Source organism: Ambystoma mexicanum, chromosome 2q (assembly GCF_040938575.1).
Source record: "Ambystoma mexicanum isolate Mex_15411 chromosome 2q, UKY_AmexF1_1, whole genome shotgun sequence".
In the NCBI taxonomy this organism is placed as follows: domain Eukaryota; kingdom Metazoa; phylum Chordata; class Amphibia; order Caudata; family Ambystomatidae; genus Ambystoma; species Ambystoma mexicanum.
Window position 1 is genome coordinate 184,144,300 of NC_090924.1, and position 26,200 is coordinate 184,170,499.

Consider the following 26,200-nt stretch of genomic DNA (forward strand, 5'->3'; position numbering starts at 1 on the left):
GATAGTGTGTTCGACACCTGGGCTCCAACTTCTAAACGTGAGGGAAATCATACAAGCTTATTGTGGATGCACAGTCCAGAGGGGGGTACCCACAGATGACGAGCTGTTCCGGTATGAAGCTGATGTAATAATAGCATGGCTCCCAGGAATACAGGGAAAATTATGGCGCCTTCCAAATGAATACATGTTTACACCACGACTACCACTTAACAAGAAAGAAGGTATGGTAGTACCACTAGAATTAGAGGCAGTAATAGTGGGAGATGACAGGATAACAGTATGTGGAACAGATGAAACCGGATGAACATGGAGGTCAGTGATGGTGGTAGCGGAAGGGTACAGGTTAACTATTGTAACAGATGAAGAACTGTTCAAAGACAACCGCTCAGATCATGAAGTAGTGTTCAACATTAGCATTACATACTGGGTGAAAATACACTACAGGAAGGTACCACAGAGTATGGCAATGATGCTACAAACAATGCCAACATTTCTCGAGGAAGTCTTGGCAAAGGTCCCCAGCATTTTATGGATCACAAATCCCTATGACGTGGGACCTCAGAAAGGGATAGGAACAGTGAAAATAAAACTGAAGTCAGGAACAATGTTACCATGCACTAGGCGATATCCCCTGTTGAGGGAGACAGATGAGGGTATTTATGAGACAATTGCAGCATTAGTGAAGCAAGGCATTTTGATACCATCAGAATCACGGTGCAACACGGAGGTGTACCCTGTCAAAAAGGCAATAATGGGTCATAGCGTGCCATACAGGATTTGCGCCCTCTGAACCATATTGTCAAGGCAGAATTTCCTTAGTTCCAAATCCAGTGACAATCTTGTGTAGCATTCCTACGGAAGCTACCCACTTCATGGTTAAAGATTTGAAGAATGCCTTCTTCTCTATACCACTACACCCAGACTCACAAGACTTAACTTTGTTCCTATAAAGAAATAAGAAGTGGAAACACACTAGACTTCCTGAAGGGTACTGCAAATCACCTTCAATATTCAACAGATTCCTTCAAACGGACTTAGGAAATGTACAGGTAGAGAGTTTCGCTATACAGTACGTAGATGACATATTGATTTGTAGCAAAACAGAGGCACAGTGTAGAGATGTGTCATGAATGTCAGGCTGATCTCTTGATTCGTCGGAACCAAAATCGTCTTTATGCAGAACCCACTCCTCCTCACCTGATTCTTCAGTAGACTCCTCGCGTCTTCGCCCCTTTTTTCTTGTGGATTTCTTTTTTGAGAAGAGATATGGTCTTCCGCGGTTAGAAGCCACCCTGTTCCCCCTCGTAAACCAGGGAAGCAAGGGACCCCCTTTCCACAGAAGCCGTAGGAGAGGAGAAAGCGTTAGCTAAAAAAAAACCTCTCTCTTATATTTCGATCTTGATGAGGCGCTGTAACCCAGACAAGCTGTTTCTCCAGATAACCGAAGGAGAGGAAGTTCCGGGTTGGAGAGGATAGCAGAGACCGCAGGGAGTCGCGTCAAATGTCTAGTTGGAAGGGTAAAAGGAAAGGAAACAGGTAAGCACGGAGGAAGGAAAGTACAAAAAGAAATGGAGGACTGAGGAACCGGGGAAAGAAAGTAGGACCAGAAGAGAGGGAAACGGGAGAGGATGCAAAGAGCAGAAAGACGAAGGAAAAAGCGACGAAACCAAGGATGGAAAGGGCACCAGAAGGAGAAAAGCTACAAAGGAAGGCAGAAAGGGATGATAACCGGCAAAAACACCGGTCAGGAAGCAGGCAAGGAACTGGAGAGAGAGCGCTAGCGAAACGGAGCGTGAAAGCTTCAGTTGCAAAGCGCCGGGCAAAACAAACAGGCGTGGTTAAGAGTGAAACCAGGAAGAGGCCGGAAAAAGACTAGAGCGTAGCAACAGGAAATGGGGGAAAAAATTGGAACGATTAATGGCGGCGGAGTTGCCATTGGTTTCTCAGACTCCAAGGGAACCTCTTTGCAAACGGCATGACAGTATGCCCCCTTCCATGGGACACCCCCCCTGGCTTGCCGGGGTGAAGTCTGTGAAATAACCGCACCAGACGAGGTGAATGGATATGGGAAATAGGTTCCCAAGAATCATCCGAATGTGGGTAGCCCTTCCAATGAATGAGATATTCCAGTCTGCCTCCCTTGTATCTGGAGTCCTGGATGGCTGCCACTTCATATTCGTCAGGTGGTAAGTCTATGGGTTTCTGGCCTTTTGGTATTCTTCGTTTGTAGGGGTCTTCCCGATATTCTTTCAAAAGAGAGGAATGAAAGACCGGATCAATACGTTTCATGTAGTTGGGCAACAGAAGTCGATAGGCCACTGGGTTTATCCTTTCCGAGATGGCATAAGGACCCAGATAGCGCGGTGTTAGTTTGGAAGAATGCAACCAGCGCGGAAGGTACTTTGTAGATAACCAAACTTGGGTCCCTTTTTGCCAATGGGGAGAAGGAAGACGCTGTGGATTGCTGGAAGAGCTATAGCGGATCTTGCTGGCTCGCAGACTAGTATAAGCAGCCTTATGTGCCTCAGAAATACTGGCATGCAAGGCATCCACGGAAGGTATATCCCCAGGAGGAAAGGGTCTGATTGGCAAGAAACGGGGATGAAAGCCATAGGTACAAAAAAAAGGACTTAGTTTGGTGGCACTATGGGCGGAGTTGTTGTAAGCAAACTCGGGTGTAGGCAAAAGACCCACCCAATCATCTTGCTGAGAATTAGTAAAACAACGAAGATACTGCTCTAACAGAGCGTTTAACTGTTCTGTCTGACCATTAGTTTGCGGATGGAACCCTGAGGACATAGCTCTTTCAATACCAAGTCTCTTACAGAGCTCTTTCCAAAAGCGGGAGGTATACCGGGTACCTCTATCAGATATAATCTTGTCTGGAATTCCATGTAACCGGAATATTTCCTTGGAAAAGATAGAAGCCATTTCAGCTGCTGTTGGTAGTCCTGCCAAGGGAGTAAAATGTGCCATCTTAGAAAAACAGTCCACGGTTACCATGATGCAGGAGCAACCATCCGAAGGAGGTAAGTCGACTATGAAATCGGTGGAAATTACTCTCCATGGACTCCTAGGTGGTTCTTCTAGTTGTAGATATCCAACCGGTTTCTGAGTGCTGTACTTAGATCTGGAGCAGATGGGACAGGTCGATACGTACTTATCTACTAACTTTCCCATTCCTGACCACCAGAAATGACGTCTGAGTAAATCCAGAGTGTTCTTAATTCCTCGATGTCCAGCTACTGGGTCATCGTGACACCATTTTAAAACCTGTAGACGGGAGGTGGAGTCTGGGAGAAAAAGACGTCCTTTGCAAAGATATATGCCATCCTGGAGGAGGAGATCCTCTGAAGCCCTTACCAAAGGGGGTTTGTCCAGGTTGGCAGTGGTCATGCGTACCCCTTCTAGAAAGGCATTAACCGTACATATCACCCTTTTCTGGGGCAACATGAGGTTTAGATGTCGATCAGGCAAAAATTCGGAAGAGGGTTTTCTGGATAATGCATCGGCAAGCACATTTTGGGTTCCGGGTAAGTAAGTAAGCACGAAGTCATATTGGGAAAAAAAATGGGCCCATCGGGCTTGTCGTGAATTTATACACTCCATATTTTGTATGACCTTTAGATTTTTATGATCCGTGCGCAGTTCGAAGGGGAAAGCAGCCCCTTGTAAGAGATGTCGCCACTCTTCACATGCCACCTTCATCGCGAGTAGCTCCTTCTCTATCACGGAATAGTTCCGTTGGCTAGGGGTTAGAGTCTTTGACACATAGGCTACCGGAAATTCAACGCCATCATGTTCTTGTAGCAATGCTGCTCCCAAAGCTGCGGACGAGGCGTCATTTTCTATTATAAATGGAAGGTCTTGATCAGGTTGACGTAGAACTGGGGCCGAACAAAAAGCAGTTTTATGTTGGTGAAAGGCGTCCTCTGCTTCATCGGACCAAAGAAAGGGGAAAGTAGACTTCTTCAACAAACAGGTAATGGGCAATACCTTATTGGAGAAATCAGAAATGAATTTGCGATAAAAATTCGCTAGTCCGAGGAATCTTTGGATTTCCTTAACAGAAGTCGGACTTGGCCACTGTAAGACGGCTTCTACCTTCCGAGGGTCCATCTGAATCCCCTCGGCAGACAAAATAAACCCAAGATAAGGAACCTTAGCTACCTGGAAAACACACTTTTCTGGATTAGCCTTTAAATGGGCTTCCTTAAGTCTTTGGACGACTTGATGAAGATGTTGTGCATGTAATTCAGGGGATTTGGAAAACACTAGAATGTCGTCCAAGTAGATGATGGTACAGTTATACAACAAGTCAGAAAAGGTGTGGTCCATAAATCGCTGGAAAACCGATGGGGCGTTGACCAGACCGAATGGCATCACCCTATACTCAAAGTGGCCGAAGGGGGTCCTAAAAGCAGTCTTCCATTCATCGCCGGATCGAATACATAGCAAATGGTAGGCTCTTCGAAGGTCGATCTTGGAGAACACAGTGGCCCCTTGTACGGCTTCTAATATATCCTTAATCAACGGCATCGGGTACCGATCTCTAATGGTGATTCTGTTCAGACCTCGGTAGTCGATGCAAGGTCTTAGTTCCACAGAATCTTTTTTGGGCACAAAAAACAAAGATGCCCCAGCAGGAGAACGTGAGGGTTGAATGTGACCGTTTTGGAGATTGGAGTCAAGGTATTTCTTGAGGACTTCTTTTTCCTTCAGAGAAAGGGAGAACATTCGCCCAAACGGAACTAGGGCCTCTGGGACCAGGTCAATGGCGCAGTCCTCTGGTCTATGTGGAGGTAATTCTTGGACTTCTTGGTCTTGGAAAACTTCACTATACTTAGCCAGGTCGATGGGAATGGTATGTATTCCCAAGGTATCAGTTGTTGGACAGAATTCAGATATGACTTGGACGGTGGCATAGTTGGTCTCCGGAAGACACTTCTTCAAACAATATTCAGAAGAAAAAGACATCTGATTGGTTCTCCAGTTTATGGTAGGATTGTGTTTGCGAAGCCATGATACCCCTAGTATGACCGGGAAATGGGCAGCTCTTATTAGGTCAAACTGGATAGTCTCTGTATGCTGAAGCAACTTCATCGTCATGGGCGGAGTGGTATGAGTAATCAGACCAGAACTTAAGGGCTTGCCATCAACTCCTTCCACCTTCTAGTCTTCATCTTTCTCTAGTCGTTCTATGCCGGATTGGTTAGCCCACATGATGTCCATGAAACATCCTGCTGCTCCGCAGTCCAGTAAAGCTAGGACTTCATAAGATCTTTGATGAAGGGTGAGCTGAACTGCCAGAACCATAAGACGGGTGTCTTCTGTGGATGAGATGGATGTTATCGACATTGAGACGTAGGGACTAGGAAATCCCCCTCGGTAACTTGTCCCCACTAGTTCCGAGGTGGGGCGTTTCCCGACCGTCGTGGAGGTACTTCTGGACAGTCACGTAACAGGTGTTGGTTAGAACCACAATACAGGCACAAATTATTGTCCTTTCTTCTCCTTCGTTCATCAGACGAAAGGGGCCCCCGGGTAGTACCTATCTGCATGGGTTCATCCTTGGTTTGATGGGTGGAGGAGGTAGTGGGTAGACAAGGCTCGGAGAGTGTAGGCGTGAATCGACCTCTTCGTTTTTCTGTACGCCTTTCGGAAAGGCGGAAATCCAATTGGAGAACGGTAGACCATAATTCCGACAAGGTTGCAGGTCTGGGCATGCGTGCCAATTCATCTTTTAGTTCTTCTCTGAGACCACGATGGAAAACGGTATATTGAGCCGCCTCTTGCCACCCGGTTTCGGCGGCAACCCTCTTAAAACGGGAAATGTAGGATAGTAAATCCGAACTACCCTGACGGATGTCAAGCAACTGCTCACTGGCTATCAAGGCTGTTTCTTGTCTCTCAAAGGCTTCTTTGAATTGTGCCGTAAAACCACTATAGTCTTGCAGCAGTGGGCTAGCACTGGTTACTAATGGGGTGGCCCATGCCAGTGCGTTTCCAGTAAGGTTGGAAATGAGAAACCCTATGCGGGCATTATCGGAGGCATACGTCTGGGGTCTGAAAGTAAAATGTATTATACATGCCTAAATGAACTCTTTGAATTTCTGTGGAGAACCGTCATATTTACCCGTTGCCAGGGGCATAGGGGGTAATACTGCATGAGCTCTTTCTTGGTTATCAATACGTTGCTTTAGGGCCGTATTCTCTACCTTGACGGTTTGCAGTTCCTGTGTGAGGTTATGTACCGCAGCAAGCAACTCCTGTATCTGTTCAGCCGTAGCCATTGTAGGATCATTTAGGCTTTGCAATCTGTCATGAATGTCAGGCTGATCTCTTGATTCGTCGGAACCAAAATCGTCTTTATGCAGAACCCACTCCTCCTCACCTGATTCTTCAGTAGACTCCTCGCGTCTTCGCCCCTTTTTTCTTGTGGATTTCTTTTTTGAGAAGAGATATGGTCTTCCGCTGTTAGAAGCCACCCTGTTCCCCCTCGTAAACCAGGGAAGCAAGGGACCCCCTTTCCGCAGAAGCCGTAGGAGAGGAAAAAAGCGTTAGCTAAAAAAAAACCTCTCTCTTATATTTCGATCTTGATGAGGAGCTGTAACCCAGACAAGCTGTTTCTCCAGATAACCGAAGGAGAGGAAGTTCCGGGTTGGAGAGGATAGCAGAGACCGCAGGGAGTCGCGTCAAATGTCTAGTTGGAAGGGTAAAAGGAAAGGAAACAGGTAAGCACGGAGGAAGGAAAGTACAAAAAGAAATGGAGGACTGAGGAACCGGGGAAAGAAAGTAGGACCAGAAGAGAGGGAAACGGGAGAGGATGCAAAGAGCAGAAAGACGAAGGAAAAAGCGACGAAACCAAGGATGGAAAGGGCACCAGAAGGAGAAAAGCTACAAAGGAAGGCAGAAAGGGACGATAACCGGCAAAAACACCGGTCAGGAAGCAGGCAAGGAACTGGAGAGAGAGCGCTAGCGAAACGGAGCGTGAAAGCTTCAGTTGCAAAGCGCTGGGCAAAACAAAGAGGCGTGGTTAAGAGTGAAACCAGGGAGAGGCCGGAAAAAGACTAGAGCGTAGCAACAGGAAATGGGGGAAAAAATTGGAACGATTAATGGCGGCGGAGTTGCCATTGGTTTCTCAGACTCCAAGGGAACCTCTTTGCAAACGGCATGACAAGATGACTCTGTATACATGTTGACTAGACTCAAAGAAAAAGGGTAAAAGGTAGACAAGGCTTCATTACAATATTCACAGAAAGAAGTTTTGTACATTGGACAACTGATATCACAAGATGGCCAAAAGGTGAACACCAGAAAGAGCAGAGGCAATACACAAACATAAGACAAATGCACCAGTTCCTAGGACTATGCAATTATTGCAGAGCATCAGTGTTTGACTAGAGTACATACAATAGGCCGTTGTTATGTGCACTGAAGGAAGCACAGAAAGGGTGTACACCTTACAGTCGACAGAAGAAATGACCAATGCATTTTAGGAGCTGAACATGGCAATATTCACCCTCCTGTATTAGGGATTGCAGACTATCAAGACACATGTTTCCTGTTCTCACACTGCAATGGAGTAGTGATGACTGCAGTACTAACACAGAAGATGAGCATGGGGCACAGACCATTAGCATACTACAGTGGGAAATTAAACCCAGTTATGAAGGAACACTAAGCATGCGAACAGGTACTGGCTACTGCCGCATTTGCGGTAGGCAAATCAGCAAGTATTACCATGGGATGCGGCACCACTCTTTATGTGGAGAATGTTCTCTTCCTAATACTGCAAAAACCGAAAAGTACATTGACAACACAGAGAGCTTCGGGGTATGAGGTGTTACTGTCAAACCCATCCTTCAAGATAGTGAGGTGTCGACTTGTCAAGACGGCGACTTTTGTCGCCAAACCCATAGAGGATGAGGACTACGTGCACGACTGCACCGCCAACATAGAAAACCATGACAACATCCCAGAAGTACAGGAGAATGCACTTGAGGGGGGAGACATACTTTATATTGACCAGTCATCAACAATTGACCAGATGACTAGGCAAAGACATACTGGGACAGCAGTAGTGAGGTTGACAGAGGATGGGATGAGCAAGGTTTACCATCACATTTTTTTGCACAGGCTGTGGAGCTAGAAGCTTTAATATTGACACTGGAACAAAGCAAAGGCAAATAACTGATTGTATATTCAGATGCATTCTGGGCTGTCACATTGTCTGAGGTGGGGCTTCAGGCATGCAGATGGGTCACTGGTGCAGCACGCACTCATATTTGGCAGACTGATAGAGGCACCTCAGCTCCCACTGTGCTTAGCCCAGTTGAAGTGCCAGGCCCACACAAGGGGGAGGATCCCACCTCTTGGGGCAATGAGGCAGCTGATGCACAAGCAAAACCTGCTGCTTATTTTGGGGACATTTTGAAAATTGATGCCTCGTCCCTAATAGGCAACTATGTACAAACAATGGTGTTGAAAGAAGGGTATAACACATTACCAGTGACACATATTATCGAATTGCAGGGAGCTGCACCCAGGGAAGAGAAAGAATTATGGCTAAAGAGGGCAGTTACATTATCTCCAACAGGCACCCTTTGGTGGCAAGACAACACTGGGAAAGTAGTAATGCCATTCTCATTATTGCACACTGCACTGACACAGTTGCACCACGCTACGCACATGGGGAAGGATGTGCTTGCTGCTCATATTGGAGAAGACTGGTTCTTTCCTAGTTTGGTCAAACACGTGGCAGAATGAATGACACATTACCTTGCGTGTAAACAATTTACAGCAGGTCATACACTAAGGGTTGTGGGAGGAGCCATACTTCTCAGAGTGGGTCCATTACAACCCCTTCATTTCAACTATGTGGACATATTCCAAGTATGCCCGGGCTAACCCTACATGTAGTGGTCGCATGCCCATTTTCCCAATGGATCAAAGCCGGTACCTGTTCCCAGCCATTAGAGCAGCAAAATTCCAGGTTCATGAAAGGTTCTCACGATGGGGTGTGTGTGAGGGCCTGCAGTCTGACAATGGTCTTCACTTCGCCAATGAGATGTTTCACCACATCACATCCTTGTTGGAAATACAACACAAATTCTCTTGTTCCTCTCCCTCACAAGCAAACAGGGTGTGTGAGCACCCCAACGGCCTGCTCAAGGAAAGCATTGCCAAAATAAAAAAGACACTTAAAAAAAACGTGGTTGCACTGTCTACCTTAAGCATTATTTGCATTGCGCAATAACCCAGGGTCCGACCACAATTTAAACCCACAATAGGTGGTAACTGGACAGCGCATGGGACATTCACTGGCTACTCCACGAGGGTGTTATTAGATGGAGAAAAAAAATGTCTGATGTATTGGGACAAGAAATGTATGAATCCACTGCTTCCTTGATGGCTAGTGAGTCTTCTTTTTCTCACCAACTGCAGGGACCATGGGAGAGGCCCAAAGGAAATGAAGATAACAAAAAGCCAGAGATAAACAAAGAATGTATGAAGCCTCCACCACTTTATCCCGGGGACATGCTGTTAAAAGATGTTTTTAAATTTTGTTTAATTATTTGCCTTTATCAAATCAATGATTTTGTAAAAAGAAGAAATCCTTTTTTGGTTGCTGATGTTCAAACTGAGTTCATGATCCTTGACTAGCCGGAGCCTAGTCGCTTGTTACGATTGGCTGTGAAACACATTTCTCTAGAGCTACCTTTAGAACTTTTGCAGTCGCTATTGACCATGATGTCCTAGATCCACTCAGGAGATTTTACATGCCGGTGATACAAGCCCCTGTTTACAGGACCATACACAGTCAAGCAGGTCACAGATCGTGCATTGAAATGGCGAGATAATAAGGATATAACAAAACATTATTTTAAATAAAGGAGATAATAATTCCCCACCCCTTTTTAATATTTAAAGGTTCCACTGAACACTTAAGGATTTGGTTGTGTCAAGAAATGATCTGCCAGAGACATGAGAAGAAATAGAAGGTTGATGACCAACTATGGTGAACAGATTGAGGTTGTAATAGTTGGCAACACCAAATGGTCAGTTTTAAACCACAACAGGTGTTTTAACATATGGTTTTGGTTTATGTTGTAGTGCCTAATTGGAGTGGTTCTTCAAGAGTGGGGAGCCCTACACAATCTGGTTTGGAAGTTGGATGTCCTGAGGAAGGCTCATTTTGAGACTCAGAAGTTGATTACTGGTATCAAAGTCTGCACCCTCGCTGGCCAGAAACATAATGTGTCGACACTGATGGTGTAATTTAGGATACACTGATGATATTGATGGTGTAATTCACAACACACTGATACTAACCTCACTTTAGGTGTGAGCTATTTGTGCAACAATGGGCCTCATTACGACCCTGGCGGAAATCGTGGCGCCAAATGCACCATGGAGCACGGCGGAAAGCTGCCGATAGCGCCATGGGGGTTGGCGGATTTACCGCCCCATTCCGACCTTGGCGGAGCGGTAAATCCCCATTCCCCATTTTACCCTTCCCCATTCCCATTTTTGCCCCATAGGGTATAATGGGAGTGGGGAAGGCGTTAATTACGCCACCATAAAATACGGTGGCGTAATTAACAACAAGGTCCCGTAGCGCCATGGATTTCTCCGCCCGGAAAAACCAGGCGGAAAACGCTCCATGGCGCTACGGGAACTCGTAGTGGGGCGGACGGGTCCGCCGCGAATACCGCTGGCGTAAACCCACTCCGCCAGGGTCGTAACGAGGCCCAATGTTTTTAATAGAATAGATGTTATTTTTTTATCACAACCGTCTTTTCGGCTGTGCATATATATTGATTGATTGCATTTTTGTTTTTCTATTGTGATGAACTTTGTATACATGTGTTTTTATATTCATACTTTTTCTTAATAAATGTTTTTTACTGCTCTGACCATGTGTGCTGATAAATGGTTCATATCATTGTTTCTGTAGCCTGCTAGCATCAACCGTCATGCAAAAGGGCTGGGTAGCCGATCACCACTGTATTGTAAAGTTATAAAATATACCTTTTTTGGACCCTCCAACACAAAGTAGCTGGCCCCTGTTTACGGGACACATGCTTTTCTCATGGTCTGCTTTATGTGGCTTGCTCCAGAGTTGGAAACAAAGTCAATTTGTTCAGACTAGCTCCTAAAGTAATGACTAGCAATATTGTCGACACATAAGCATTGGTTTAGTTAATGAAATAAACATCAAACTATGACTGAAGTAGGAATTACCGTACAAAGCACGGTTACACCTGCTAGTCATAATTATATTTTAAAAAACCTTTTCTAAAACAATTGCAACTGCAACCACTAGATAATCTTGAGGAAAAATGTTACCAACAATTAGAAAGTGCCTCAGGGCATATCTATCTCAGAAGGACAAGGCCACGTCAAATATGGCATGATATTTCCTGAATATACCCACTACCATACCCCTAGAGAGCTGCATACTGTCTGCCTAAGCGACACTGGGAGTTCCATTGAGAGAAGCCAATCAAGCCACCTCACCAATAAAGCCCGGGACAACTACTAGCTATTAATAATCTGACCCTTGAGGGTAAGAATTAAAATTGCTAATGCGCATTTTTGAAAAAAAGAAAACGCATAGCTAATTATATGCCAGGTTAAAAATGGTGTTAGAGGCTTTTCTGGAAAATTGATACTGTGTTGTATCTCCCAGAGTAAGAAACTTCAACGAGAGGAAGTACTAAGAGAGTCGCAGCATAATAAAGGGACTCAGCAGAAGAATCCAAAGAGGCTATCTAATCTGCATCCTGATACCTGAGTTAACAAGTCCATATAGGTTAGCACATGACAATCATGCTGAAACCACTGTCCTAGGAGTTAGGTGTAAAAAATACTCATGGTGTACACCATATGTTTGTATTTAGGGGTGTGCCCATTTGGACCAATAGATGCGGTGAGGATCCGTTGCCCACTGCTTTGACTTGGAGGGGTGGCCATAATCGATACCGGCCAAAGCAGAATCAAAAGAGACAAGGCGATCGTCGCAAAGGGAAAAAGATAAGGTGACTTTTTTTCAGAAATACTAATAAAAGAGATCACGCAGTGTTTGATAAAATCAGAATAAAAAATATTTCATTGAGAAATGTATAGATGATAAACTAATTATGAATAAACCTGAACATGTAAACCCTGTACCAAGTTATAAGAGAGATGATGTGTGAACAGATGAAAAGAAGGAGTTATTGAAGTTAATCATTCCCTTCTGCTGTTACATTTAGTACAGCTTGTTGTATGTAATAATAATTACAACAGGGATGTTTTTTAGCATTAAATCTGAATATCCTATACTTGCTTCCCACAGATATTCGTTTGGTGGTTTGACCTGAAGAAAAGGATTAAAGGGAGGTCATTTGAAGTTACCTTCCCAAAAAATCTGAAAGAAGACAGACACAAATGTACAATTCTAATGAATGTGGTACATAGCCCCTGAAGAATTTCCTAGCTACAAGTTTGACAGTGAATAGGAATGAAACATGTCGGGTATGGTATGACTGTTGTATGAGAGAAGGAATGAGTGATATGAACACAGTTTTTTTTTTTTAAATGTATGGACTGGGGAGTGTTTTCGTATGTGAGAGGAGAGCGATCAACAGATCCTAACTGAGAAATTACCGTCATGAATTGTAAAATAATTGGAGTGCTACAAAACATTGACATTGTACAGTAGAATTGATGATATTGTTGTGAAATGTCTGTTTTTAGATATTATGTATAAAGATTCTAGATTATTGTAGATGTGAAATATTTTTAACAAATATTTGATACATAAAATAAATAAATAACTATTTTTTTATACAAATTCAAGACGTATGTTATAATTTAATGAGTGTGAATTGCATACACAAAAGATAAGAAAACCTGAATGGTACTGGGGAAGCAAGTGACCCTGTGAACATTGTGCATTGTTATTGTTTTTCGGTAGAGGGCTGTTCATACGAGGTGGACATAAATATTACCTCTAGTCTCCCAGGATTTGGTTGTGAGTTTGTACGGCTGCTTTGCCGTGAGACAGAAATATACATTGTTAATACATCTGCCAGATGACATCATCTTCTACTTGGGAGGAACAGGTGACACATGATACAGGTGACAATATGGCGGCTGAAAGGTGTAAAAGCTATGATGATGAGTACATCACAGAATTACTGAGTTACTGAACACTGTTTGGAGGAGAACTTGGTGACACCTCTAATCTTACTATTTGGGACAAATTAACACGGATTAAAAAGAGACTTATTAGGTCGGAACTACATGGTAGTATAATGTTAGAATATCTGAGAAACAGTTTACCACCAATGGGGCTCGTAGTAAGAAACAAACCAAGGATTTCTCTAGAGAATAAAGAATTCTTATTACAGTGGAGTTACATCGGAAACAAATGCGGCAGGGATTGGGTTATCCTGATAATAGATACTGCTAAACAGACAACAGAAAAAATAGCCATAGACCTAAAATAATTGGAGGAAGAAATTAAGAAAATCGTCCCGATTGAACAATATAAAAAACGATTGGATGAATTGTTGAGTGAGATGAAGTCATTTAAAGAAGATCTAACTAAAGAACGGATTAGGAGATTAAAAAAGGACATACAACAATTCATTCATGAAAAAGCATTCCCATATGTACAAGAGAGCTACTTTACTAAAGAACAGGATGACCAAGTACCGAAGCAAGGTAACACAAAAAGGAGAGTAAGGTTCAGAGGAACATCTTACAGCTCCAGTGAAGATAGCACGGGGGATGGCAATAACACAGGGAGAACAGGACGTGCCCCTGATTTCAACACAAGTCGAAGGGGCTTTAGGAGAGGAGATGGTACGAGAAGAAACAGCAACAGAGGAAACCCGAATGGACAACATTTTTTAGGACGGTACCAACAAGAATGGGACGCAGACGAACAAATGATGACCCGCATCATGAAGACACTGTGGTAAATCTCTCTGACTACGAACTTACCGCGGACGAAATGCAGGCCCTCAACAAAGGCCTAGGCTTTGTGACTACCAATATACAGAATCGCTTTAAATTCCGAGAAGAGTTTTCAGAATTTATGATAAAAATCCATCTGAAACATTTTTTCGATGATAAAATTGATAATATCGAACCAGACAGCAGGCTACACAGAAAATCCGACTTTTGCCCCCCAACGCAAACACAAACGGCCGAGGACCGTGTATTTGAAAACAGGGTGAGACAAGAGATCACCATTTTGGAAAAGGAGACAGAAAAAGAAAAAACGTTCCAAAATCTCAATCGGGCTGAGAAGGCCACACTCAAGAAACTGTTATTTAATGACTCGATAATAATCCGAAAAGCGGATAAAGGTGGAGCAACGGTGGTCCTGATCAGGAAAGACTATGGGCCTCATTACGACCCAGGCAGTAAGTTACCGCCTGGGCCGTGACTTTACCACCATGGCGTAAACTACGTTTACGCCATGGTGGTTGGCGGACTTACCGCCCCATTCCAACCTTGGCGGGGCGGTAAGTCCCCAATCCCCATTTACCCTTCCCCATTCCCATTTTTGCCCCATAGGGCATAATGGGAGTGGGGAAGGCGTTAATTACGCCACCGTAAATTACGGTGGCGTAATTAACTCCATGGTCCCTTAGCGCCATGGATTTTAACACCTGCTAAAAGCAGGTGTTAAAAGCTCCATGGCGCTAAGGGACCTCGTACTCAGGCGGTAAGGGTCGGCGCTGTTTACGGCGCCGTAAACCCCTTACCGCCTGAGTTGTAATGAGGCCCTATGTAGGAGAGTATTTTAATCATTTAGGGGCTAGCAACACCTATCAACTACTGGAAGGAAACCCAACACAAAAATTGGAAAGATTGATCCATCAAAAAGTAACAAAAGCTGAAGAGAGAGGATGGATAACGAAAAAAGAGGCAGATTTCCTAACAGTAGACAAACCTAGGATTCCACAATTTTATATACTCCCAAAAATACACAAGTCACTCTCTAGACCAGAAGGGAGACCGATAGTTTCTGGGTGTGAATCAATCTTGGAGCCATTATCAAAATTCGCCGACCATTTCATGCAACCGATGGTTAGGGAGATGGCCTCTTTTGTAAAAGATACCACCCAGATCATAAAAGAGGTAGAGGGTAGACCCTTTGATATGACCAAGGAGATCTTGATTTGTCTTGACGTAGTAGCTCTCTATACAAATATACCACAGAGGGCCTCACTAGAGGTTTTGGAAGAGAGACTACTTACAGACAGGGTGAATACCAACACCCCTGTATCTTTCATTATGTGGTGTGCCGAAATGGCACTGATGGAAAGTTACTTCCATTTCAATGGCGCCTTTTATAAACAACCGCAGGGCACGGCCATGGGAGCCACACTGGCACAGAGTATCGCAAATCTCTACATGGAGGCTTTTGAAAAGTACTGCATCTACAGTAATACCAATCCATATAAAAAGAATATACTACTATGGAAAAGGTACAATAGATGATGTCCTTATGATTTGGAGAGGGGATGAAAGCACTGCAATCCTTTTCTTTGAGTGGATTAACAAACAAAACCAACTTTTAAAATTCACAGAGAATTTCAGTAAGGAGGAAGTCAATTACCTCGATGTGACAATCAAGGTGGACCCTCAAAAGGGTGAGCTCTTTGTAAAACCATATAAAAAACCCACCGATCGTAATACACTGTTACATTATACGAGCTTCCACCCGGCTCACACACGTGATAACCTACCTTTTGGTCAGTTTCTGTGGTTGAAAAAGAATAGCACCAACAGGGCAGACTATAAAGAAGGAGCCCATAATTGAGAACTAACCTATTGAGAAGGGGGTATCTGGCAAACTTGACAAGAAAAGCTATGAAGAGGGCCGATAATAACAATCGAGAAGCGATTCTTGAACAAATCCCTAGAGAGAAGAATAAAGATAACTTAGTGTTTGTTAACACATTTACAGGGTAATTCATAGAATTTCGCACAAAAGTGGCGCTTGCGGGTGGCGCACAGTGTCCCCGTGCGATACACTGCACCAGCCGCATGCGATAAAATCCATTTCATCGCACAGCGTATTCATGGATTTCAGCCTCCAAAACCAGCCGTGGTGCAGAGTGGCGCAGCGACCTTGCAGCAGCGCCAGTTAAGCCCCCAAGAACACCCTCGCGCAAGGAAAAGCCATCAAAATTTCCAATTCATCGCAAAGGGCTGCGCTAACCCTGGACCAGTTCAGAGGGCTGCCAAACAGCAAACGCCAAGCGGGGAACATGTATTTCAGTGTTTCGCGGGAAGTTTCACACGCGATTGTCCTGTGTACGTGTACATCAGGAGTGCGCGTGAAGTAACACACGCGATTCCATCAGGGCACGTGTATTCCAGGGGTGCGTGGGAAGTATCACACGCAAAATCAGCAGGGTACGTGTATTTCAGGGGTGTGTGGGAAGTATCACACGCGATTCCATCAGGGTACGTGTATTTCAGGGGTGCGCGGGAAGTATCACACGCGATTCCATCAGGGCATGTGTATTTCAGGGGTGCGCGGGGAGCACTACACCTGAATTGGCAGTGTGGGTCCTATCAGATGTTCCCTCTACACCCTCCACGGCCCCTGCAGCCAGCCCACACCACAGGGGACTACCCTGCACCCCTGCTCATGTCCCGCAGGCAGCCCATCCACCATGGCCATGCCCCCCAGCCAATCCACATGTCACCTTGCACTACTGATCAACAACGCATGTCTCCGAGCACCCTCACTCCAGCACTGTGGGGCACCTGCCAGCAGGCCCCCACACATGTCCAACTCATGTCCCCCTGCACCCCCACCCCCCAGCACTGTGGAGCACCCTCCACCAGGCCCCCACTCATGTCCAACTCATGTCCCCCTGCACCCCCAGTACTGTGGGGCACCCTCCACCAGGCCCCCACTCATGTCTCCCAGCACCCCCACCCCCCAGCACTGTGGGCCACCCTCCACCAGGCCCACACTCATGTCTCCCAGCACCCCCACCCCCCAGCATCCAGTGGCACCCTCCATCAGGCCCCCACTCCTTTCTACCACCCCCACACCCCCCAGTAGTGCGATTCGCCTGTGTACGTGTATATCAGGGTTGCGTGTGTAGTCTGACATGCAAATTCATCAGGGTACGTGTATTATGGGCCCGCGTGAACTTCCACACGCGATATCAGCAGGGTACGTGTATTACGGGGTTCACGGGAAGTTCCACACGCGATTGCCCTGGGTATGTGTATTTCGGGGTGCGCGGGAAGTTCCACACGCGATTTCAGCAGGGTATGTGTATTTAAAAGGTGCGCAGGAAGTACCACACGCAATTGCCCTGGGCACGTGTATTTCGGGGTGCGCGGGAAGTTCCACATGTGAATTCAGAAGGGTATGTGTATTCCAAGGTGCGCGGGAAGTTCCACACACGATTGCCCTGGGTACGTGTATTTCAGGGTGCGCGGGAAGTTCCACACGCGATTTCAGCATGGTACGTGTATTCCAAGGTGCGCGGGAAGTACCACACGTGATTGCCCTGGGCACGTGTATTTCGGGGTGCGCGGGAAGTTCCACACGCAAATTCAGCAGGGTACGTGTATTCCAAGGTGCGCGGGAAGTTCCACATGCGATTGCCCGTGGTGCATGTATTTCGGGGTGCGCGAGAAGTTCCACACGCAAATTCAGCAGGGTACGTGTATTCCAAGGTGCGTGGGAAGTTTCACACGCGATTGCCCTGGGTACGTGTATTTCGGGGTGCGCGGGAAGTTCCACACGTGATTTCAGCAGGGTACGTGTATTCCAAGGTGCGCGGGAAGTACCACACGCGATTGCCCTGGGCACGTGTATTTCGGGGTGCGCGGGAAGTTCCACACGCAAATTCAGCACGGTATGTGTATTCCAAGGTGCGCGGGAAGTTCCACACGCGATTGCCCTGGGCACGTGTATTTCGGGGTGCGCGGGAAGTTCCACACGCAAATTCAGCAGGGTACGTGTATTCCAAGGTGCACGGGAAGTTCCACACGCGATTGCCCTGGGCACGTGTATTTCGGGGTGCGCGGGAAGTTCCACACGCGATTGTCCGTGGTGCGTGTATTTCGGGTTGCACGTGAAGTTTCACACGTGATTTCAGCAGGGTACGTGTATTCCAAGGTGCAAGGGAAATTCCACATGAGAATCCAGCAGCCTATGTGTATTCCGGGGGTGCCGGGCAGTCTTACACGTGAATCGGCCGTGTGGGTCCTCCCAGCTGTTCACTCGACACCCTCCACGGCCCCTGCAGGTGGCCCACACCACAGGGGACTACCCTGCACATGTCCCGCAGGCAGCCCATCCACCATGCCCATGCCCCCCAGCCAACCCACATGTCACCTTGCACTACTGCCCACCAATGCATGTCCCCCTGCACCCACACACCCCAGCATCCAGGGGCACCCTCCACCAGGCCCCCACTCATGTCCCCCTGCACCTCCACCCCCCAGCACTGTGGGCCACCCTCCACCAGGCCCCCACTCATGTCCCCCTGCACCCCCACCCCCCACCAGTCAGGGGCACCTGCCAGCAGGCCCCCACACATGTCCCCCAGCCAACATGTCATCACAATCTAGATCCCTGGGCCTTATGGACAGCCTCCAAATGCCAAACACCCACCCGAGTATTGCATCCACCCACTTAGAAATGGCAATTACATGATACAACCCCAATGGCAAGTTTGTAAATGAACACATGTCCCTCACATACACACAATGGGTGTCAGTGAATGTCAAAACCCATATCATGATATGCATGAAACCAATGAGATGTTACTACACATTGAAGTTTGAAGAAAAAATATGTATTAAAAGCAACATAAATTGAATCAAAAATAAACAAACGAAAATGGGAATTCAAAAAAACAAAGCAGCATGTCCGTAAAATAATGTAAAACGACAAATCATAATCCAAATGAAAGGTGTCCAAAGTCACAGTTCACAAAAGTAAATCCAATGGAAAATTAAAATCGAAAACCATTGCTCCATGGGTAAATCATAAAAAAAAATAGAAGATCCAACAGTCAACTATATACAGATAAACAATCCAGGGTCCATGATCCCAACAGAAGAAATTAAACCTATCTAATAACACTACCTAATAAAAAAAACTATATACAAAAATGTGGCCCATTGTCCAAAAGGTCCAAAAAAAATGCAAAACCAAAGGAAACCTAACACTAACTACAGAACTATTTACAAGGGCAGCGGGCCAGTCTGACGGCTCACTTCGGGATGTTCCGGGCCAGGGCATCATCGAACTCCTGCTCAATGTCCCGGAGGCGGTCCTCCTCCATGGCCCCGAGGGTCCGCAGGGCCGTCGACATGTTCACCTCCAACTCCCTGCAGATTGCCTCGAGGCACTCGGCCCGGCTCAGGGCCCTCCGCATGGAGTTCTCCGCCCTGACCATCGTGAGCCGTGACTCTTCCGCCCGCTGCCGCTCCGCATCTATGGCGTGGCCCAACCGCTGCCACACGGAAGACACTTCCCGTCCTGGGTCCTCCTGCCCTCCGGCCGATGCCTGCCCCTCCGATGTCGAAGGCGCCGAGCCATCATGGCTCCCACCTCGTTGCTGCTGCTGCTGTGCCTGTGCCCGTGCCCTGGCTCCTGCTGCCTGCACATCCTCCACCGGCTGGGGTGCAGTCGTTGATGTGGCCACCCCTGCTGGACGTCCGACTCCCGACTGTGGCAGGGATGCCTCCTCCACCAGCCTGGCCGCACCGTCAGAGGCAGCTCCACAGGGCAACCAGGTGGCTAATGGGTGGGAAGATGGCACGGAGGACGACTGGCGTATAGGGGGTTCAGTTGAGGAGGGGGTCTGAGCAAGCCCCATCAAACGGAGGAATCCGGCTTGGGTGACCTGTCCCAGTAGGCCGACACGGTCAATGAGCCATTCGAAATGACGTGCAGTCTCCTCATGAAAAGACTGCAGGTCACCTCGCATGGCCCATTGACGCAACGCCACACAAGTCAGGACAGGCTATTGAATAATCCGTCCTGCTCAACATAACATACGAATCTGTCATTAGAAGACGCTCTGAAATTCCAGGCAAGTGTTGAAAATCAATACATATGACACGCTGTCTTTTTCAATCAGGCTGGCTTCACCAGCCACCACTTCTGTCCAAATCAATTTTAATGCTGGCAGCGAAGGTTTGAAGCACAGTAGATTTTATGAAGAAGGCTTGCACGTAGATTGAATTATTTGCAACACTCGTACGTTTTGTGATGGCATTAAATGATGTGATGATTCGCTCGATTGGCTTTTGTGTGTACTGATTTGAATTCTGTCGCTCAACCATACACCATCGATGATTCCTTGAGGCATTCAACTTTCATGCGTGTTTTAACATATGTGCTTGTCAAACCCGTATCTTCTGATCATGCTACCCCATGCAGTTTTGTCCGTAAATCAACTGTGCTGTTTCGAAGGAAAAACTAAACTAATGCAGTTTTATCACCAGTTAACCTATTTGCTTTGGGCCAAGGGTAATGTTTTACCTCCAGCCAAATACAAATGATAACAACAACTGCCTTTTTCAATCTTGTTTTTGAACTGAAAGAAAGCACCCCCACTTAAATGGAGTGAGTAAATGTACACAGTAGCACTATTAACTGTTATTGTGTAAAATATATTTCCATCCTCAAAACGAGGGTCAACATGGTTAAAAAAAATTGGGCCACATGCAATATTTCTGGAAACATGCATGTGTTCCCACCAAACAAGTACATTTCTTGTAATGAGGCATATTTGAAGAATGACTGTATGCGTCCACAAAAAATATTGCAAGCAGTAATTATTCAAAAATGTTGCTTGACTCTTAATGGGGGCAGTAGTCCCAACAAATAGTCATCATCATCATCATTAAAGTTTATTCGGATATAAAAACATTCATCAGACATGTACAACACATAACATAAAGGAAATATCATTAAAATGCAAAATGTGGGTAAGTCAATAACCAAAACGAATTCACTAATTCTCAACAGAAACATTAAACCCATGCACTTTAAAAACAATAAAATACAGCATCCTTTTACCTTTAAAGCCCAATTCTTCTGTAAATGGCATGCTTCAAGGACAAAAGGGCCCATGCCTTCATTTCGGTTCCTACCTTCCAAAGCAGCATCAAAGTGTCTCTGTAATGGAGTATATCCGAACATTGTATAATCTGCAAGATTGTTCGTTTTCTAATATCCCCATAAGCCTGGGCAAAAAAGTATAAAGTGACTCAGATCCTCTTTAGGAGCACCACACACTGGGCATCTGGGGTCCCAACGAATACTATCAAAGACTTTCATCAATCCATCCGTCATTGCCAGAATATTAAATCAACATTCAGCATTACTGCATTGCTTAAATCTAAAATTAAATTACATATTGCATCCGATTCTAACATTCAGGTGCACTCTGATTACACATGGCTGTGTGCCACCGGAGATTGTGTTGTAAGTGTCCTGAATTCTACACTGATAGTGTTATTGAATGACTCGCGGATGCAAAGAAAAAAAGTAGACGTGGCTTTATTTCCTTCTACTTCTCAACCCCTATTTCGCTCCTGACCGCATGTTGATGAGTTCCCAGCTCTTGCCGGAAATACCCTCAGGGAAACCCTTCACCAGGAGTCCTACAAGAGAGTCCTGACAAGCAAAGGAACGCACGTCACATGGGACCATCACCCTTGTGATCCCTATACAGTCACATGATTTTAGCATCTCGTGTCTGTTTTTTTTCTCTGCCAGGAAATAAGAGGCACAATGCATTGAAATCAACACTGAGGGGCATCATGTTTGCTATTATCTCTGCAGAACAGTGGCCCGCTCCCTGCGTTCAGTACCTCGGATCCATGGCATGGCCTGCGTTCCAGTGTGATCACCAAAAGCATGTTGTGACTCTCTTGTTCATGTACATAGTGAGCCAAGAAATGTCAGCATCATTGAAAAAGATCATTACCCTGCAGATATGCTGTAAAACGTGCTCTTTCTATGGGCCTCATTCCGAGTATGGGGGTAAGGGGTTAACAGCGCCGGTAAAGGTGCCGGAGCCGTCAACCCCGTACTGCCCTATTACGAGTCTGCTTGCGGGACCCACAAAGGGCGCCTGGTAAAACCAGCGCCCTTAGCGCGTCCCGCTAGCAGACCAGGGTGCTAACAACGGGTCCGTTATTAACGGGACCATTGTTAGTTCCCTCCCCATTCCCATTGAGCCCTATGGGGGCTTAAATGGGAATGGGGATGGACTGGGTCCGTGTTACCTGAATGGGGAAATCCCTGGGCCTCCAAGGTTGGAATGGCCCGGTACTACCCCATTCAGGGAACCCAGACCCAGTACCCGGAATGTAGGTAGCCATGCCGCAAATTGTGGCATGGTTACCTCCAAGGTCGTAATGACCCCCTATGTATATTTCTGCGCTCATCAAAATGAGACTTCTGGACCCCAAACAAATACTGCATGAGAAGTACACATAACTACTGTGTGCATGTCATTTATGTTTACAACTTTTTATTAGGTTTTTAACAATGCTCAAAAACAAAAGAAGAAAAGGTGAACATCAAAAATAAGTAAACTTGCTGTAGTGGAGGCGCAATCATTTATTTTTGGCGTTACCTGTAGTTCGGCAGAGAAAGTAAAGCTATTATTTAGAAAATATCTAAGCACTTATGCGTCAGATAGTAGGCCCACCCTTGATTATTTGTATCCAGGATGCTCCTTTGTTGCCCCTGGTAGAGATCTTGACCTGCACCGATATACATGTTGCTGTGCTTTCAATGGCTCCCCCTTCTCCAGAGTTATTTTTGTTTCAGTAGCGATCCATTCATTACCTGGTGGTGAAAGAGAAGTGGCCAAGTACTCTAAGAGGTGCCTGGAAACAGTATTTAGTTGTATAGCCACCTAATAAATGCCCAATAGATAAAAAAAAAAATAAGACGATGGCGCCATGAACGCTGGGAATAGTCTCCTTTCAAGTATGATACAATGGAACCCCGTCTGGCCAGGAATACTTATCTAGTTCAGGTCAGTGTTGAGGTGATCAGTTCTTGTGCCATCTGTCAGTTCCCAAACTTTTTGCAGCCACATGTGAATTGTTGTGGGGGGCTTTTCTCCACCAACAAGTTATGCACTGTCAGACTGTCAGCGATAGTACCACAATAATTCCCCAATACGTTCTTCAGACAATCATCTAAAAGGTCAGTTCTTAGTCCCAAAACCAACTAGAGGGGATATTCTGGGATATCAATGCCCATGATGCCTTTCATAGTGACAACAGAACCCTTCCTGTAGCTGGTCAGTTTGGGACAGGAAATCCAAATGTGCAGGGGGTCTCCACTGCCATGGAAACCTCTCCTGAATCATTGGTGTTGTGTGGGGATATTGCATGCAGCTTCTAAGTGTCAGAAGCCATTGATATGTTGTCCCGTACCACACTCCCCCTTCAGATATAGATTGGGCCGGTGGAGTTGATGTTTTCCACTATAAATAAAGACATTGCAGACATGCACCCTATAAATGGGGGTGCCACTCAGTCCACCTTATGCCCAGAAGATGTAACAAGGAATTAAATTGATGGAGGACTGCTGTTATTCAATAGTTGCAGTATTCAGGGGTCACACTCAAGACTTTCCCAATAGGACACAAAGGGTGGGAGGAGCCACACATTACATCACCCGACTAATAAATGTGAAATTAATCACATTTTATTACATCATTAGAATGCAGCAAGATCTCAATTCACATACCTATATAAACCAAACTAATACATCACATATCTAACATTTGTTGACAATAAAACAGAATCAAAGTGCTAACGTGACTCAAACATTTCCTAACTCAGACCTAACCTCTAGCTTCGATAGATAGCTCAGGGTAATGTGTAGGGTCCGGACTGGAACTTAACCATCATTCCTGTCTTGTACTCAACATGCGTCTGTTCCAACAACCTCCAAGTGGAGAACATTCTTCAGGAGCTATTAACTCAGTCACTCTTCATATTTAGTAAAACACTTAAGCTGCAGATGCCTTCCTCCTTTGGTCCTCTGCAAACAAAAAAGAATAACTGCTTAGCTCATTGTCCCAAGAGACTGCTTGGAAGTGGCAGGCATGCCACGCAGACTCCCACCCAACAGGATATAATTTACCTGTAAGGGAGTTGCAGGTGGTATATCGCAGAGCCCGGTGGAGGTTTCAACATGAAGTAGCTCGCTAAGCTCTGCTATATACCACCTTGGACTCCTTGGTACATCACCACTAGCCAGATAATGCCAGACAGAGGAAGGCTCACTGCACATTGTCCGTTCTGACCCAGGGCTTGTCAGAGGAATCATGTTATCATTTTAACATTATTCTGAGGTTTACATTTTTTTATTTTCTTATTGTGCATTTGGTTAAAGAAAAATCTTTTAACACAAAATGTATTATTACATATAAAATAAATAAATACCTGATTTAACACAGTATAAGTTATTTCTCGTCTAAAATATATATCCAAATTTCATATTAAATAATGCAGTAAAATTCAGATCATATAATAAAAACTGCCAATAAGTTAATAAAATCAAAAACACATATTTATATTTCATAATTATAAAGAACAACAATGTTCGAATCACAGTATGACAAAAGCGCCAATATGTTAAAACAAAATCATATCACAATAAAAAGAAGATATAATAGTAAATACTAAAGAAATGGATACCATCGACAGCTGGACAATATTATCACCACGCAATCATTTTTAATTCTCAGTTAAAAAAACACTCATATAGGGGATGAAATGGGAGAAATTAAATTAATGTACCCCTCAAATATTAAGTAGGCTTCATGGAAAATGAATAAAAGGCTCAACACGGTGTACTGAGCGCATAGCATCTGGTAGGAATGAACTATGACACAGCTAATATACATGGTTGAAGATATTTTGAGCCTCCTTCCAGACATAACATGCTGCTGCAGTGATTACAATGGATTCCGTTCTGTGTATACTGCTCCAGAACTGATCAGTTTCAATAAAATCAGAGGTGGTGGTAAATTCAGAATATCCCTTTAAATATACTTCAGTTAATTTCGGGCAGCCAGTCCAAATGTGCCAAAAAGTATGTATCACATATCCAACGTAGTCTATCCCTATGCAGTATTTTGGCCATCTCCCTGTGTGTTCTCGAGTAGTTAGTATGTAGATTGGCTGCCTCATAATATCTTTTAAAGTTGGTGAGGGCCATGCTGTTCTTTCTCCTTGGAGCTTTTAGAAGTTTATTAGACGTGCAGGGTTTTTTCCCTGCCCATTTAAAACTATGCTCTTATCAGAATTGGGTACCAGGGGCCTCATTAGGACTCCGGCGCTAAACCATGGTGCTCTAAGCACCATGGTCCATGTTGGAGTCCGCCATGGCGGAATGGGGAATTACCCCCCCATTCTGAGGGTGGTGGGGCGGTAATTCCCCCTTCCTCCATGGCCCTTCTCCATTCCCATTTTTGCCCCATAGGGCTCAATGGGAATGGGGAAGGCGCTAAGTACGGTACGGCAAATTGCGGTACCGTAATTAGCACCAAGGTCCCTTTGAGGGTCCCTACTTTAACGGTTGGTAAAACCAGCCGTTAAGGTCGGGTCCCGCAAAGGGACCTCGTAATTAGGCGCTAGGTGTTTAACGGCGCTGCAGCCTTTTACGGCGCCGCTAAACACTTAGCGCCTGGGTCATAATGAGGCCCCAGGACTTGATGGGCTAGAAACAAGTACGAGAGTGGTGGAAGAATAACTATTTTAAGATAAGCAATTCGTACCATCCATTCAATTTCATGGGCATACCCTTTGTTCAGGTCAACCCGGATCTTGGGTAGGAGAAGTACATCATTCTCTCTGTATACATTCTCATATTTCACTGTAAAGTCTATTCCCAAACATCTTATCTTGTCACATACCCACAAGAATGGGGATAGGGAAACGGCGGACTGCATTTGATACTGTATTAACGTTAAATAAAGGATTTCACCTTTGTTAAAATTGACTTTAAAGACCATATCATCTGCAAATAAATGTTATTTGTGCATTGTGCTCCTGAACGGGGTTCCTTTTATACCCTGGATGATTTGTGCATTTCATTGCCAGTGGTTCGATGTCAATAGAAAAAAAGTAGGGAGATGGGGAATCCTGGCTTTGTTCCCCTAGT

At 45.3% G+C, this 26,200-nt stretch overlaps 1 long non-coding RNA gene across 1 annotated transcript; it reads left to right on the plus strand.

Moving 5' to 3' along the window:
- Positions 1–8,300: 8,300 nt before the first annotated feature.
- Positions 8,301–12,756, plus strand: LOC138569265 (uncharacterized). Its single transcript, XR_011303194.1, has 3 exons — positions 8,301–11,818; positions 11,907–12,044; positions 12,344–12,756. It is a non-coding gene; the product is annotated as an uncharacterized lncRNA (long non-coding RNA).
- Positions 12,757–26,200: the final 13,444 nt, after the last annotated feature.